At 33.4% G+C, this 15,878-nt stretch overlaps 1 protein-coding gene across 7 annotated transcripts in view; it reads right to left on the minus strand.

Moving 5' to 3' along the window:
• sgcz (sarcoglycan zeta) overlaps positions 1 to 15,878 on the minus strand; it is a 506,688-nt gene that overhangs the window by 270,814 nt on the left and 219,996 nt on the right. The window lies entirely within an intron of this gene.

Genomic DNA, 15,878 nt, shown 5'->3' on the forward strand with positions numbered 1-15,878 from the left:
ATGTTAAAAACCACTGTCTGGTAGGGAAAAAAAAAAAAAACATGATTATAAACATTACATACTGCTAAATATATAAATGACAAAAAGTCATAACACATTGTTTTTATGTTACTGTTTATAAGTCAACTTTTTTTTTCGTTATACAGTTTAACTTGATATTTTTAGTCAGTTTAACTGATGCAAATTGATATGACTAGACAAGTTAATTTGGTTCAACTAAAAATGAAATTACTAAATGTACAACCATTGAAAAGCTTGCGGTTAAAACGTTATTATCTTTGAAAGAAGTGTGTGAAGCTCACCAAGGCTTTTTTAATTGATTAAAAACACCTAATATTCCACAACACTCTTACAATTGTAGAGCTAAGCTTTTAGCTAAATTACTCCAGTCGTCAGTGTCACATGATACTTTAGATATCATTCATTTTTAAAAAAATTAAATAAATAAATATTATATAGGGCAATTATGATATTTAATAGTTTTAAATCACACCGCAAGCTTATATAGTTGAAGTCACCCTCCTGAATTATTAACCCCCTGTATACTTTTTCATCAATTTCTCTTTAATGAAAATATTTTTCCTACATATTTCTAAACATAGGTTTCGATAACTAATTTAAAATAACTGATTTCTTTTATCTTTTCTATGATGACAGTACATAATATTTTTCTAGTTATTTTTCAATATACTAGTATAAAGCTTGAAGTGTAATTTAAGGGTTAACTTGGTGAAATTCCTTCCTCTGTTAAACATCATTTGGTAAATATAAAATATAATAATAAAAAAAAAAAATCTTTATTTTTGTAGAGCTGAATTTTCAACTGAATTACTCCAGTCTTCAGTGTCATGTGATATGCCATTCCTTTTTAAACATTTTTATAAGGCAATTATCATTTTCAATAGTTTTAAAGCACATTGTAAGCTTTTATAATACTACCATTTTTGTCCACTTTTGGCTCCCAGAATCTGCTGCGTGACGTCAAACTGAACAAGCGAATCCCCCAACCTCCCTCGCCTGACTTTCTGACTGCGGTTAACTCGCTATGACGGGGCCTTTTTGCTTTCCTCGCAGGTCTCCTACTCCTCTCACTTCCTCATCCAAGCCTGAGCGCCTTTACAGCCACGAGGAACCTGTTCTTTTTCAATCGCCACACGTCAATGATCAGCTCCAGCAGCGGAGATACGTCTGAGAAAAGAAAAGGTGGTGATGAGTGATAGATTCACTCCATTATGTTCTGCTCGAGGTCGAGTGTGAGAACAGTCTGGTATTATTCCTACTCATCCTTAAAATAACCACCAGATCCACACAGGAAAGCACAGCACTGGATGGGAGACTGAAAGAATGGAGTAGATAAAGAGGGGGAATGGGGAGGATTTTTTCGAAAAGCAAATTACTTTGCATAAACACGTTTATGGTTAGTCAATGCTTTGTGATAAACATGTTGCTTTAAACTGGATAAAACTGAAATGAAATGGATATGAAAGTGGAAATTAAATAAGGAAATTTGAAAAGGCTGTGGTTTAATCAAGAATATGCACTTCACATTTCTAAATGAAGTGCAACATTATGTTTATCCACTATAAATAAATAAATTATTTAATAAATAAAAATGTATTAATAACATTAATAATAAATAACAAAAATATTAATTAATAACATAAATAAAAATCACAATTGTTTTATTAATATAACAGCAACAACAACAACAATAATAATAATAATAATAATAATAATAATAATAATAATAATAATAATAATAATCATAATCATAATAATAATCCACTATGAATAAATAAATAAATAAATAAATAAATAAATAAATAAATAAATAAATAAATAAATTAATTAATTAATTAATTAATTAATAAATAAATAAATAATAATAACAACATTTAATAATCATAATGATAATAACCTACTATAAATAAACAAATAAATAAATGATTAAATAAATAATAAAAAATATATTATTCAATATTAACAAAACATAATAATAATAATAATAATAATAATAATAATAATAATAATAATAATAATAATAATAATAATTTATATTATCTATTTTAAATGCTCAGTTTGTTAGAAAACAAATATGGTGATGAGTCATAGATTCACAACATTGTACTCTGCTTGAGGTTGAGTGTGTGAATAATCTGACATTATTCCTACTCATCCTTAAAATAACCATGAGATCCCCACATAAAAAGTACCTACACTGTAGATAAAGAGGAAGACTGGGAAGCAGTGGAGAAATTCTACACAGAAAAATGGTAAAAAAGGAGTCCCAACTGTAACATTCCTAAGGAAAAATCCTGTTAGGTGCATGTACTGTATATATGCATCAACAAACCATTGTTCTGGTAACCTCGTTTTTGAAAAGATTCAGCAAAGCCTTGGGTGTCCTCAGATGTGCTTGACATCTGAGGCGTTTTACATTTTTACAAGCAATTGTGTGTTTGATTATTTACTTTTTTATTACTGCACATTTATTATAGATGTACAACCTTTCAAAAGTTTGGGGTCAATACATTCTGTTTTTATGTTTAAAAGAAATGTGTTATGCTCACCAAGGCTGTTTTAATTGATGAACAAACTGTTTTAATTGAACAAAGTTGCATCTTTGTTCGTTCATTCATTTATTCATTCATTCATTCGTTCATTCATTCATTCATTCATTCATTCATTCATTCATTCATTCATTCATTCATTTGTTCGTTCATTCATTCAATAAAACACCACAGCCTAAATAATAGTGTTACACTCTTACATCAAATGCAAAATATATTAATTAGAAAGATTGTTAGGCACTGTGATCATAAAAAAATATATAATATATATATATATATATATATATATATATATATATATATATATATATATATATATATATATATATATATATATATATATATATATATATATATACATATATATATATATATATATATATATATATATATATATATATATAAAAAATAAATATATATATTTATTTCCTAATATCAATTAGAAAGATTGTTAGGCAGTGTGATCATGGCAAAAACATAAAAATAAATGAAAAATGTATTTCAGGCATTTTCTTTTTGTCTAGTTTGTAGTCCAAATATTTAAAAATTCTTAAATCAAGAAGTATTTTCTAGACAAGCAAAAACTGAGTCTTGTTTTAAGAAATAATATGTCACAAATAATCAATTAATTAATGAGAAAAATAATCATGTTTTTCTTCATCATATGGTTATTTTGCTAACATTTGCAAAATATTTAGCTAATTTTAAGAAAAAAGCTCATTTAATTTTGACAGTATTTCTTAAAACAAAACCACATATTTGCTTGTCTAGAAAATGCTTCTTGATTAAAGATTTTTTACATATTTGCAATAGAAACAAGAAAAAAACAATTGACAATTTTTTTTTTGCAGTGATAAACTTTGCAATACATCTATAATTGGGTTTGTTATTACTCCATCTATTTCTTTCCAACATTTCTGAATGAAGATATGGAGCAATCTACTCTTGCTATACTGTAATCTATAATCCATATACTGTATGTTCGGGAACATGTGCACTTTGATAAGATTGATAATAATGCGATTAAGGTGTTTACATACTGGTTTATTGCCCTTAAAATCAGCATACTTTAATGTGATTACTGCTTCTCCAATTATGAGCCTAATCACATTAGTTTGATCAAAGTATTGCGTTTACATGAAGTAACACTCACAAGCAATACTGCCAAAATCCAATTATAATCACATTATGAGGTTGCATGCATATGCAGTCGTTTCTAGAGTGGTACTTTGGTGGTCTACTAAAGACCCGGGCCAAACCAGCTGAGATTCCCTGATCAGCCAGGCATAACCCTGGCGTTCCACTTGATCCTGCTCACCTGTGACTATGGGTAATGATTTTAAAACAGATGAAGCCTGAGGACGGGCAGCCAGGGAAAATCTGCTGTCAACCTGCAAATCTCCATAAACATGCAAGAAACATTTAACACTGATTATACTGAGTTGATGGGGCCATCCAGAGAGAGGGAGGGGCTGCTGGAGCCTTGCTTGCTGAATTCTAATCAAGCCGACCCTTAATCACTAGGTGTGAATGAGGAGTGGGTTTCGTTAAAAGCTGAGCTCTCCTACTAGTATTGCATGGGATTGATTGCAGGAGAGATTTACAGCACCTTTTAACTCATACCCTACCACAAACCACAGCAGAGCCGCTGAGAAGCCATGGCAACTGAGTCCAGCATGAACCCACGTCCCACCGACCGCAGCTCCGACTGGGAGAGAAGAGGATCAGAGCGAAACAGAGAGAGAGAGAGAGGTAGGGGAAACCAGAGGAATAGACACAACGAAGAGTTTCCAAAAGAAGCCAGCAATTAAAATTAGAAGAAGAAGAAAAGCTGTAGCTCACTTTCACCCAAATGCTTTGCGATTCATTTTGATGGTGTCTTGCTGAACATTTTGTACATCCCATTTTTCCCCCAGTCCATGAATTAATTATAAGCTCGCTTTTTAAGAGATATACATCAACCGATTCACGACAGCAGCGGTGAAGAAGAGCAAAACCAAATCCGGCAGGACCGAGAAGGTGCTGTAAGCACAGTGTAAACCTAATGAATTCGTCCTCCAACAAGATAAACATCCTTTGAGGATCGTCTATAAACACTTATTGCACATCAGAGCCCTTTAAAGATAATGAAATGCAATGTGCATAGATTAACATCCATCTCCTGGTCTCAAACCTGCTTTAAATCTATTGATAACCTAGTGGTAAAATAGGTTAACCAACAGCAGACCTCTGTTTTAAAGAGATTATTCAGCCAAAATGTAATTATCCTCTCACGCTTGTATTGATGTACACAACTGTAAATAACAAAACAATGTACTCTGTAAAACAAAACAATGAATAATTAGTTTTTCCCTCATAGATTTTAATAAAAAAATCGAATCTATCAATTTATTTATTGGGAACTAGATCAAATTACTACTTTAAATTATTTGATTCGAAAAGACTAATTTGTTCACACATATGCTACTTGTATGAACTGTTACAAGGAAATCAAGAAGAGTACCAATCCCTAAATCATGTATGGATGTCAAGTGAACTAGGGCTGTTTCTCAATATGCGTTCTTGTCAGTATTTGAGTTCTTATAAACATCATCAACCGTCGCCAAAGTATAGTTAAAATTCCAAATTCACATCCTGCCAGGTACAGATAAAATTCCAGAATGTGTACTTGCTCCGCCCCTTTTGCCATGGATGCTTTGAGAGGTGACTTATGCAAACTTGTATCCCAGAATGCATTGCAGCCTAATCAGCGAAAGCTAATGACGGAGGAGGAAACCCACACGGTTTTAAAAATACTTCTCTGTTGTGTTACAAATGAAATATTTAAGAGTTTTTTCCGGCAAAAATGTCCATTGATTTAAACTCGAATCGGCAGTTTATTTTTAAAGGTAACGTGTCTTTGGCAATGTTCCTCAGCTTATGCAGACTCTAAACCCCAGCCTGCCAGCGGGGACTTTGAATAGATTAACTCGAAACACAGATTGAAAAAAAAAAATTCTGACTTCATCATATCTCATCACATAGAGTAAAAGCTTGCTCTTCAGTCAAATTAATTCATAACCCATTCATTTCCACTCAATGAATTAATTTACTGATAATACTTTCAGTATGACATCAGTTTATGAACAATGGACCATTGAAACCAGATTTGCAAACTGGATCAAATGATTCACTGAAAATACTTTACTCAAAAGGGCAAGCATTCACAAATCTGGCATTGATAATTTTCTCATGAATTCTGATTCAAGAGCCAAGCAAAGCTATTTAATAAATAAAATTTATGAATTCATCATTCAAACCAGTTTTTTTTTATGAAGTAAAATATTCATTAAAAAAGTGACACAAAATAAGCACTGATTCATAAAACTGACTTCACTTATTATTTTTTTTTTTTTTACAAATTTTATAAAGCCAGTCCTCCAATGATCATTTTATTACAAAAATGTGGCCAAGCAATTCTTAAAAAAAAAATTGTGAATCTTTTCCATAAAAGAAATAAAATCAGAATTTTTATTTTTACCTGATCTTTTTTCCTCCTCCTTTCTCCCCCAAAGGAAGTAATGGAGAACTCTGATGTATGTTTGATCACCTGGTACTCTGAGGTTAGACTTTCACACTATGGTCATTTGTCGAGTGAGGCTATTATCACTATGGCAACTGTAATGGAAAAAGAAGCACTAATTTGCAGGATTTCTTTTTTTATTTTTTACATATAACTCATCCATAGCATAGTCTCTCGCCACTCATGTCCATACACCAGTGGCCTACAAAAGTGCAAAGGCATTTTTCAGCCTGAGTGGAATCTGAAAATTAGGCTCTACTTTTGAGGCATCCAAAGAAAGCCTGATCCGGCTGATTGCTGTGTGCCTGTCTAATGTGCCTGACTCATCACCGACTAGACATTCAACCCTTCACACAAACACAAGTGTCTGTCGGGATCTGAGGACGTCTGATCATAAAAAGGAGAGTCAGAAGATAGGAAAAAGAGTAAGGGCAGGACTGAAATGGCACTAGCTACTGAAGTTCCCTCTCAATTGAAGTTTCTGGCCTCGGTTTGTGAATTACACATCTTTCTCTCACTGATGACTTATTTGGATGAGTACATATCTAAACACTCTTTCTAAGCCTGCTTGACTTACGGGCAGTCCTTCAGGATGACAATTAGCCTAGATTGTAAGGTTGGTTCCCCTGCTGAAAAATCCAGCTTTAACCAGCCTAGGCTGGTTGGCTGGTTTTAGCAGGTCGACCAGGCTGGTTTTAGAGGGGTTTTAGCCATTTCCAGGCTGGTTTCCAGCCATTTTCAGCCTGGTCTAAGCTGGTCAGGCTGGAAAATGACCAGCTAAACCCAGCTAAAACCAGCTTGGTTTAAGCTGGACATAGCTGGTTTTGGCAGGGCTCCCAGCCTGGCTAGGCTGATCAAGCTGGTTTTAAGCCTGACCAGCTAAGACCAGGCTGGAAATGGCCAAAACCCCTCTAAAACCAGCCTGGTCGACCAGCTAAAACCAGCCAACCAGCCTAGACTAGTTTAAGCTGTTTTTTTCAGTAGGGTTTTATCTAGTCTCCTAGCGATGACCCTGCTAGAATAAAAATATCTTAGTCAGGCTCTCTTTTGTCTCGAAAGCCATGTTATCTGCTTTATATGGGATAATATAGAGGCAAAATAAGAGTAGAGGCGAGAGTGAAATGTCACTAGTTACTGAAGTTCTCTCCTGATTGAAGTATCTGGCCTCGGTTTATAAATTACACTCCTTTTTGTCACTGATGACTTATTTGGATGAATACATATCTAATCACTCTTTCTAAACCTACCTGACTGACTGGAGATCCTTAAGGATGACAATTAGCCTAGATTGTAAGGTTGGTTTTTATCTAGTCTTCTAGTGATGATCTAACTGGAGTAAACAAACACTAACCAAGCTCTCCTTCGTCTCGAAAGCCATATTATCTGCTTAATATGGGGTACTATGGAGTTAAAACATAGGAAAAAGAGTAGGAGCAGAACTGAAATTGGCGCTTGTTATTGAAGTTCCCTCCCAATTAAAATATCTGGCCTCGGCTTGTGAATTACACTCCTTTCTGTCACTGATGACTTATTTGGATGAGTACGTTACTAAAACCCTCTTTCTAAGCCTGCTTGACTTACTGAAGGTCCTTCAGGGTGACAATTAGTCTAGATTGCAAAGTTGTTTTTTATCTAGTCTTCTAGCGATGACCCTACTGGAGTAAACAAACCATAGTCAGGCTCTCTTTTGTCCCAAAAGCCATATTATTCACTTTATATGGGATAATAAGAAGTCAGAATAAAGGGAAAAGTGTAGGGGCGAGATTGAAATGTCACTAGTTACTGAAGATCTCTCCTGATTGAAGTATCTGGCCTCGGTTCATGAATTACACTACTTTTTGTTATTGATGACTTATTTGGATGAGTACATTTCTAAACACTCTTTCTAAGCCAACTTGACTGACTGGAGATTCTTTAGGGTGACAGTTAGACTAGATTGTAAGGCTGTATCTAGTCTTCTAGTTATGATCTGACTGGAGTAAACAAACCCTAAGCAAGCTCTCTTTTGTCTTGAAAGCCATATTATCTGCTTAATATGGGGTACTATGTAGTCAAACGACAGGAAAAAGAGTTGGGGCAGAACTGAAATGGTGCTAGTTACTGAAGTTCCCTCGCAATTGAAGTATCTGGCCTTGGTTTGCGAATTACACTCCTTTCTGTCACTGATGACCTATTTGGATGAGTGTCTATCTAAACACTCTTTCTAAGCCTGCTTGACTGACTGGAGATCTTTAAAGATGACAATTAGCCTAGATTGCAAGGTTGGTTTTTATCTAGTCTTCTAGCGATGACCCTACTGGAGTAAATGAACCTTAGCCGAGCTCTCCTTTGTCTCGAAAGCCATATTATCTGCTTTATATGGGGTAAAGAGTAATTAGAGTTAATGTTGAAGAGTAGACTCTCTATTCACACAGCACTCTAATGAAACCATAGTCAAACTGTCAGGGAATTTACACATGGCTATTCACGTTGACTAATGACACCGGCCCACAGGAATCAATGAAGGTCTTGTGAACTGGGATGAGATTCATTCTTTGCGGTTGGTGACTCAGTTTTTTAACTTTCTCTGCCTTTTAACAAGAGGAACTAATGAACGCTTTAAAAAGCATGTATTCAATGGATACATGCAAGATAAATAGTGTACTTGGTGGTGGTGTCTTACACCTGATCAATAGAGTAGTGTCTAATGAAAATGTCATGCAAATTGTTAATTTGGCTTTGTACGGCAGTAATTAATGAGTATATTGATAATTAGCATGTAGTCGACGCCATGCAAAACAGGCGCTTTGATCCAGGCTAATAATCATTATGCAATTTAGCAAACACTTCATCTGGTGCACCACGGCTGGTAGTAACATGAAACTATAACAGTACTGGATAAGTGGGTGACATGTTGATATCACTTATGCTTAGTAAAACTACACAAACATTTAAGATACAAATAACAGTATACGCATAGAATAAAAATTATATAGGGAAGAAATTAAGTACTTCAATCATTGAAAAAAATCAAGCATATAAAGAGTTTAAGTTTTAATTAAAGCATAGGTATCAAACTCGATTTCTGGATTTCTTGAACATCCTGATTTGTGGCATCAGCTGTGTTTGATTAGGGTTGGAGCAAAACTGTGCAGAGCTGCGGCCCTCCAGAAATCGAGTTTGATACCTATGAAGTAAAGGGCACCTATTTTACCTCTTTATAAGTCTAATATAAGTCTTTTGTGTCTCCAGAATGTGTCTGTGAAGTTTCAGCTGAAAATACCCATCAGATTATTTTTATAGCTTTCTAAATCTGGGAAATTTGAGCTGTTAGGGCATTCTAGCTGTTTTTGTTGCCTGTGCCTTTAAAGCAAATGAGCTGGTTCTCCCCGTCCACTGTTCCCACGTGCATGTCAGAGCAATAGAGATTGCTCTGTTTTGCCCTGATGTGTGTAGCCTTGACATAGTTAAACAGCACAGTGACAGACAGACAAGAATGAAGCAGATCTCCCTTACTACAATAAGAACTTTCCTAAATGTTATTTGATATATTTCTTGTGGAGTCAATTCAAGCCTTTCTGCAATGATGAGTCAAATACAATGTCATTATAACGTGCGAACGCACACATACACGTTTAGCTTTGCACAGTCTTTGCACGCCAAATGTGACAGGATCCAGGTTAATATACACTACATCTGTTGTGCTGAAAATAAGTGATGCCAAATCAAAGAAAATAACAAACTGTACGCCTGCTAACTAATCCCCATCCACCTCTTAATAACTAAAGAGATATAAACAGGTATAAAATCAGGCATAAAATAAACCTAATTTAAGTCCACAAACTAGAATTGAAGCGTCTTCTTTTATAATTGTATTGACCTTATGCAGGTGTGGTGAATAATGTAACAATTTTATTTTATTTATTACAAACATGCACTGTTTTGAAAGAAAAGAAAAAAAAAAGGTTTAAACTTGTACAAATCATTCTTGAGGTGCAGATGATCACAGAGAGCTGATATATTTTATCACGCCAATCTGACTACAAACAACTTACAAAAGTTGATTTTTGTCATAGGTGCTTTTAATACTGTTGTGTTGCATTGAAAAACCTTTGTTATTTACATTTATTAGCCTTCATCTACAATGTTGGGGTCTAGTCACTTAACATCTAACAATGTTAGGTAATTTAATTGCAAAGTAAATCTTTGACTGCTTCTGATGTGCATGATTCATCCTGCCTTTTAAAGGCCATTAACTAAAGTGATGTTGTTCTGTTTCTTTACATTAGTTCTAATGCTTTTTTGTTTATCTATTTATTTTGTAAGAGATATTTAAGAGTTTTTTACTCCCCCAAAGGTACTTTTAAATTTTATTTCAAAAACAGTAACATAGCTATTTAAATATTCCTATATTTTTCAGCTGTATTTTACCTTTTTAATATCTTAAATAAAAAAAGTGAAAGTCTGATTTTGTGGTGGTTCTTTAAAATGTAATTATTGTAATCTCATTTCAATTAATGAAGGATTTTGAAAGTAATCAGTGCTGAGTACCGATGTTAACCCTGACTGCATGGTTGAAATGTTTTTAAAAGATTAATTGTTGAAATCATTCATTAAAATTTGAGAAAAGTAATCATACAGCAATCAAATGTAATCAGTTACATTAACAAAGTAATTGAAATAGTTACACTATTTGTTAAAAGATCAGCACTGCGGCGACTCATTTTAAGATCAGCTAATTCTAATGTGTTTGACAATAACTAATACAGTGATATGAGCACAATTCGTTGTTATTTATTTTTACCAAGGTTTATTTTTTTCCCCACAAGTAGATTATTACCAATATACTAAAACCACAAGTAGGCTATTATATAGTAGATTTGTATAATCAGAATAAAAATAAATAAATAAAAAAATCAGTGAGGCAATAAATTCAAAGTTTCTTTCAAATTAAAGATGTTTACTGAATTCTCCAGCCTCATAACAATAAACTAAGGTCAAAAACTGTGTTGCTCCGTCTTTCTTTTTTTTGCTTTCCAAATTTCGTGAAGCGAAAGGTGGACCAAACCATTTCAAACAATGGATTATGGGTAAAATAGCAAATGTACACAACTAAACATATCAACAAGTGTAAACTGCACAAGAATTTAAGCTCTATTATATAATAATAATAAATCAAATTTAAGCTCTCACAAGTTGACTATTGCTAATCATGGTCAACTGGTCACTTTTAGGAACCATATTTACAAGACCATATAACATTTAAAGAATTTACATATGAAAAGTAGCACATTTATACTATAATTTTCTAGTAATTTTAACATGAGAGAGAATATTGTGTATACATTTAGCTTTGCATCATATCTTCAGTCATGACTTCTTCACAACACAACAAAATCCCTTATTCCTTGCTGCTTACTTAAACTTTTTTGTGTGTGTGTTATTGATAAATGCATAATATTTATTAACAGCCTCTAGTAGACTTCCGAAAAAATTAAGTAAAATCTACATAGCTTCACGCTGCGTGTGCTCCCAGCATGCATTCAGGCATGAATAATTAATAAGGCCGCATGTTTGCCGGATTCTCTGTTGCTGTTGATTTTGTCACGATTAGCATCTCGCTGTTTTATGAAGTCTTGAATTTAAAATTACCCATTTGTGCTTAAAAATTAGCCATTGATTGCCACCGCCATTGTGTCTTGTGTGCCAAGTGTCGTGTGAAAAATCTCTTAGATTTTTCTCATTTTAAGATAATGTATGCTATATCTGTTTTAGTTACTTAATAACTATAACTATAAATATATTTGCTTAATTTGACCATATATACTTTTTTTTCAGCAACCTCTCACTTTAAAAGCTTTTTCTTTTTCTTTTCAATTAGTTTTCATACTGAAATGTCACACAACATAATTGAAACAGAAGGGTTTTAAAGTCAGTGTGAGATAGACCCCATTTACTTTTTTTTAAATGGATGTTTCTGGTCTTGCTGTGCATGATTCATCAGCGCAAGATAATATAATAACTCCATCTCCGTCACAAAAAAATCTCTCTTTTTTTTTCAACTCTCTTCTCCAGCTAACTAGATCTATTCTTATATGCAATGCACACTTTTCAAGTTCCACAAAATCCCCAACGGATTAAACCAATTTGTCTTGTTGAATATTACTAAAAACCTACATTTTACCTTGTTGAATACTCTATTCCTTGCCATGTTCTTAGTTTAAATATATCAGCCTGTTAAAGTAAAAGATTGTGGGCTCATTTTAAAAGAAAAAGAGAGGGCTTTAGGCATAGAGAGAGAGTCCCAGGTGCTGTGGAAATTGAGATATTTTGGTAATAAAGCATTTTCTTATAGCACTGTTTTAGAAGTACATCAAATTTAACATGTATATCTACAAAAGGCAGTGCCATACTATCCAACACATTCACAAACAATAACAGTTCAGTTCATATGCAATGCTACAACCTCTGCATTCAAATAGCTTGTTGGTTATTATTGGAAAGATATTTTGTAGGTAACAAGATCCCACTTGTATCCTCTGTGTAAGTGAGATTCATTGAGCTGGTGCTGAGAGTGTCCTGTCCTCTGGGAACGTTTTTGGCACTGAACCTTATCTGTCCGCTAATATGAGAAAAGCTAACCTGTGATACCTGCAAACCCTCACATCACATACTGAATTCTGCACAAAACAGATTGAGAAGGGAAACAGACCCCAGCTTAAGCTTAGTTTTAACCTTGACACCGTTAATGCTCATGATTTAGGCTATAGAAATGTATCAGTATTATATAGTAGCTCCATTACCACTATTGTTGCAAACTTTAAAATAATAAACGATGCACTAAAGTTGATTAATAACTCTTTATGTTTGAAACAGCCTAAAATACATTCTATGGGTCAAAATTGATTGATTTCTCTATTATGTAAAAATCATTATTTAATTGTTTATTAAAGGGGTGGTCCACAGTGTAATTTTAAGGCTTGGTTGTGTATATAATATGCAAAGCAATGTGTGCTCATGCTTCACTTGTAGAAAATCATATTTTTTTCACAAATCTTACTTTGATTATTTACAGCTACTCCACTAGCATGAAAACGATACTTCCCAAGTCTTCTGAAAGGCCCGCTCTCAAAAGGCTCTGATTGGTCAGCTAGTTAATGTGCTGTGATTCACGGATAAGCTCCACATGACCATGTAACATCCCTACAAGTATGCCCTACACAGATAAACCTCACGCCTGCTCTCTAAGATAAAATCTGACAAGTGTCTTTCACATATATTCGGAATAAGCATGTGTAGGTCGTTTAAGCTTAGTATATATACACACACATATATATGTATATATATGTATGTATGTATATATATATATATATATATATATATATATATATATATATATATATATATATATATATATATATACATATATACACACACACACACACATATATACATATACATATATATATATATATATATATATATATATATATGTGTTTGTGTGTGTGTGTGTGTGTGTGTATATGTGTGTGTATATATATATATATATATATATATATATATATATATATATATGTATGTGTTTAAAATTTATAATATATATTAAAATTATATTATTAATAGATCTATCATAAAGCGTGCAGTAGAGGGTGTTTAATTTAATTTAATTTAATATAAAAACCTTTTGCACTGCATTTAAAATGAAAAATGCATTCACCCATTTTTGTGTTCATCTTTTTAGCAACAACACACACACATAAGATTTTTTTTATTGATTTTAGTTTAATTTAGAATATGAAAAAAGTATTAAATAAATAAATAAATAAAAAAAATTGAGCACACAAATGCACAAAAACCCCAACATTTCTAAATAAGTTAAATTATTGCCTCATTAAAACCTCCAGTGGTTAATTCCAGGAACATTTACAAACACATCAAAACTGCACTACAAATGGCTGGTACAACTACATCAGATCCACACATCTGACACGTAAACAAACTAAAGACAGATCTGGACTCACTCTAAAAATCCTTCCCATTATTGACTTTGAGCTCTTAACGGAACTACCCAGAATCCTCCTCTCTCCCTCCCAGCACAATAAATCTAGCTCGTTAAAGATAGCACAGCCCATGACAATCACATTATTCCTTATCAACGATTCAAACTCCGGAAGAACCACACAGAGTGATGAGCTATAGATCTCCGTCATATCCAGCGTTCATTGCCCTACATATACCTGCTCAAGGATATTTGCCTAATGAAACCAACACCGGCGTGTAACGATTGGATGGCCTCGGACATAAAACCAGAGCAAATGTGACTGCAATGTTGAATATGAGGTATAAGCAAACATAGAAAATACACTCATCATATTGTTTATGTGCCGAGAGACCAATTATGGAAATACAGCAAATCAATGCGAGTAAATGGAAGAGTGAGAAACAGATGGACGGAGAGGTGATGCCGGAGGAAAGTAGCAAGACATACTAACATTTCATCCCCTCATATCACACATTATTGCCGCATTGATTTGCTGGTATTGATTAGCGATGTCCATGTTGAGCTGTTTTTTTGATTGTTTTTGCGTACGTGTGTGAATTAATTCAGATGGAAAACATGACTAGTGCAATAGGAAAGGACTGATTTACCACTACACTTCTTTCTTTCTTTTTCTTTCTTTCTTCCTTTCTTTCTTTCTTTCTTTCTTTCTTTCTTTCTTACTTTCCTTCCTTCCTTCCTTCCTTCCTTTCCTTCCTTCCTTTCTTTCCCTCCAAATTTTAATTACTCAAATGACTATAAAGAAGTAGTTTTATTTTTTTATATATTTTTTTCCTCAGAAATTGCAATTTAGTAGTTTCAAAAACAAGTACTTTTACTTTCCCTTGAGTAAATTTTTAGTGCTGTATCGGTCTAAAAGTCCATCTATTAGGCCTATGACTGAACTTACAGCATGGTTGAAGGTTAAATACGTGTGCGCCTTTTTTGCACATGTAAAAAAATAAATGTTTTTATTTGTTTAAAATTTATTTTAATTTTATAGACTCCAATTTATAGTAATTTAAATTTAGATTAATTTAACCCAGATCAACATATACAAATTAAATATTACAGTGAAATTGAGATCACTTTATCAATCACACAGAGACATTTAAAATGATACCAGACATGAATATAGAACCACAAGATACACCATATTAAAAACTTTGACCTTCTGTGTGGAATGTGAGTGAGCTGCTCTGCTGGAGAAGGTAAAGTCCAGGACAGAGATGGAGGCAGTTGAACAACTGGTTTATCTGATCTTCTTCTCAGATTAGAAAGTTTTTTGTTTTACTGCCTGACAATTCTTGTGGTCTTGTCTCGTAAAACTCCATAACAGTTCTCAGGGTTTAATATTATGGAAAGACTTAGCCATCCTTACATCAGTACTTTTACTTCACCCTTTCCTTCGACCTGTAGTCACTACTTTATCTGTTCTTGTCCATTGGGGATTGTTGACAACAATCAATCCTCTGATTTCTGTCCAATCAAATCGTAGTAGAAAGTAAAGCGCATCATACTGAACTAGCTGAAGAAATTTTTAAATGAAGCAAGCCATTTGGAAGCATTAAAATGCCCAAGAACATGTAATTAAACAAATTAAAGTAGTGAGGACTTTCTTCAGAGGAATTAACTGACAACTAATCCAGCATAGATTGTACGCAGCCCTTCCAGCTGCAACCCAGCATTGGTAAACACCCTTTCACACTCATACACTGTGGTTAATTTA

Source organism: Danio rerio, chromosome 1 (genome assembly GCF_049306965.1).
Source record: "Danio rerio strain Tuebingen ecotype United States chromosome 1, GRCz12tu, whole genome shotgun sequence".
NCBI classification, from domain to species: Eukaryota; Metazoa; Chordata; class Actinopteri; order Cypriniformes; family Danionidae; genus Danio; species Danio rerio.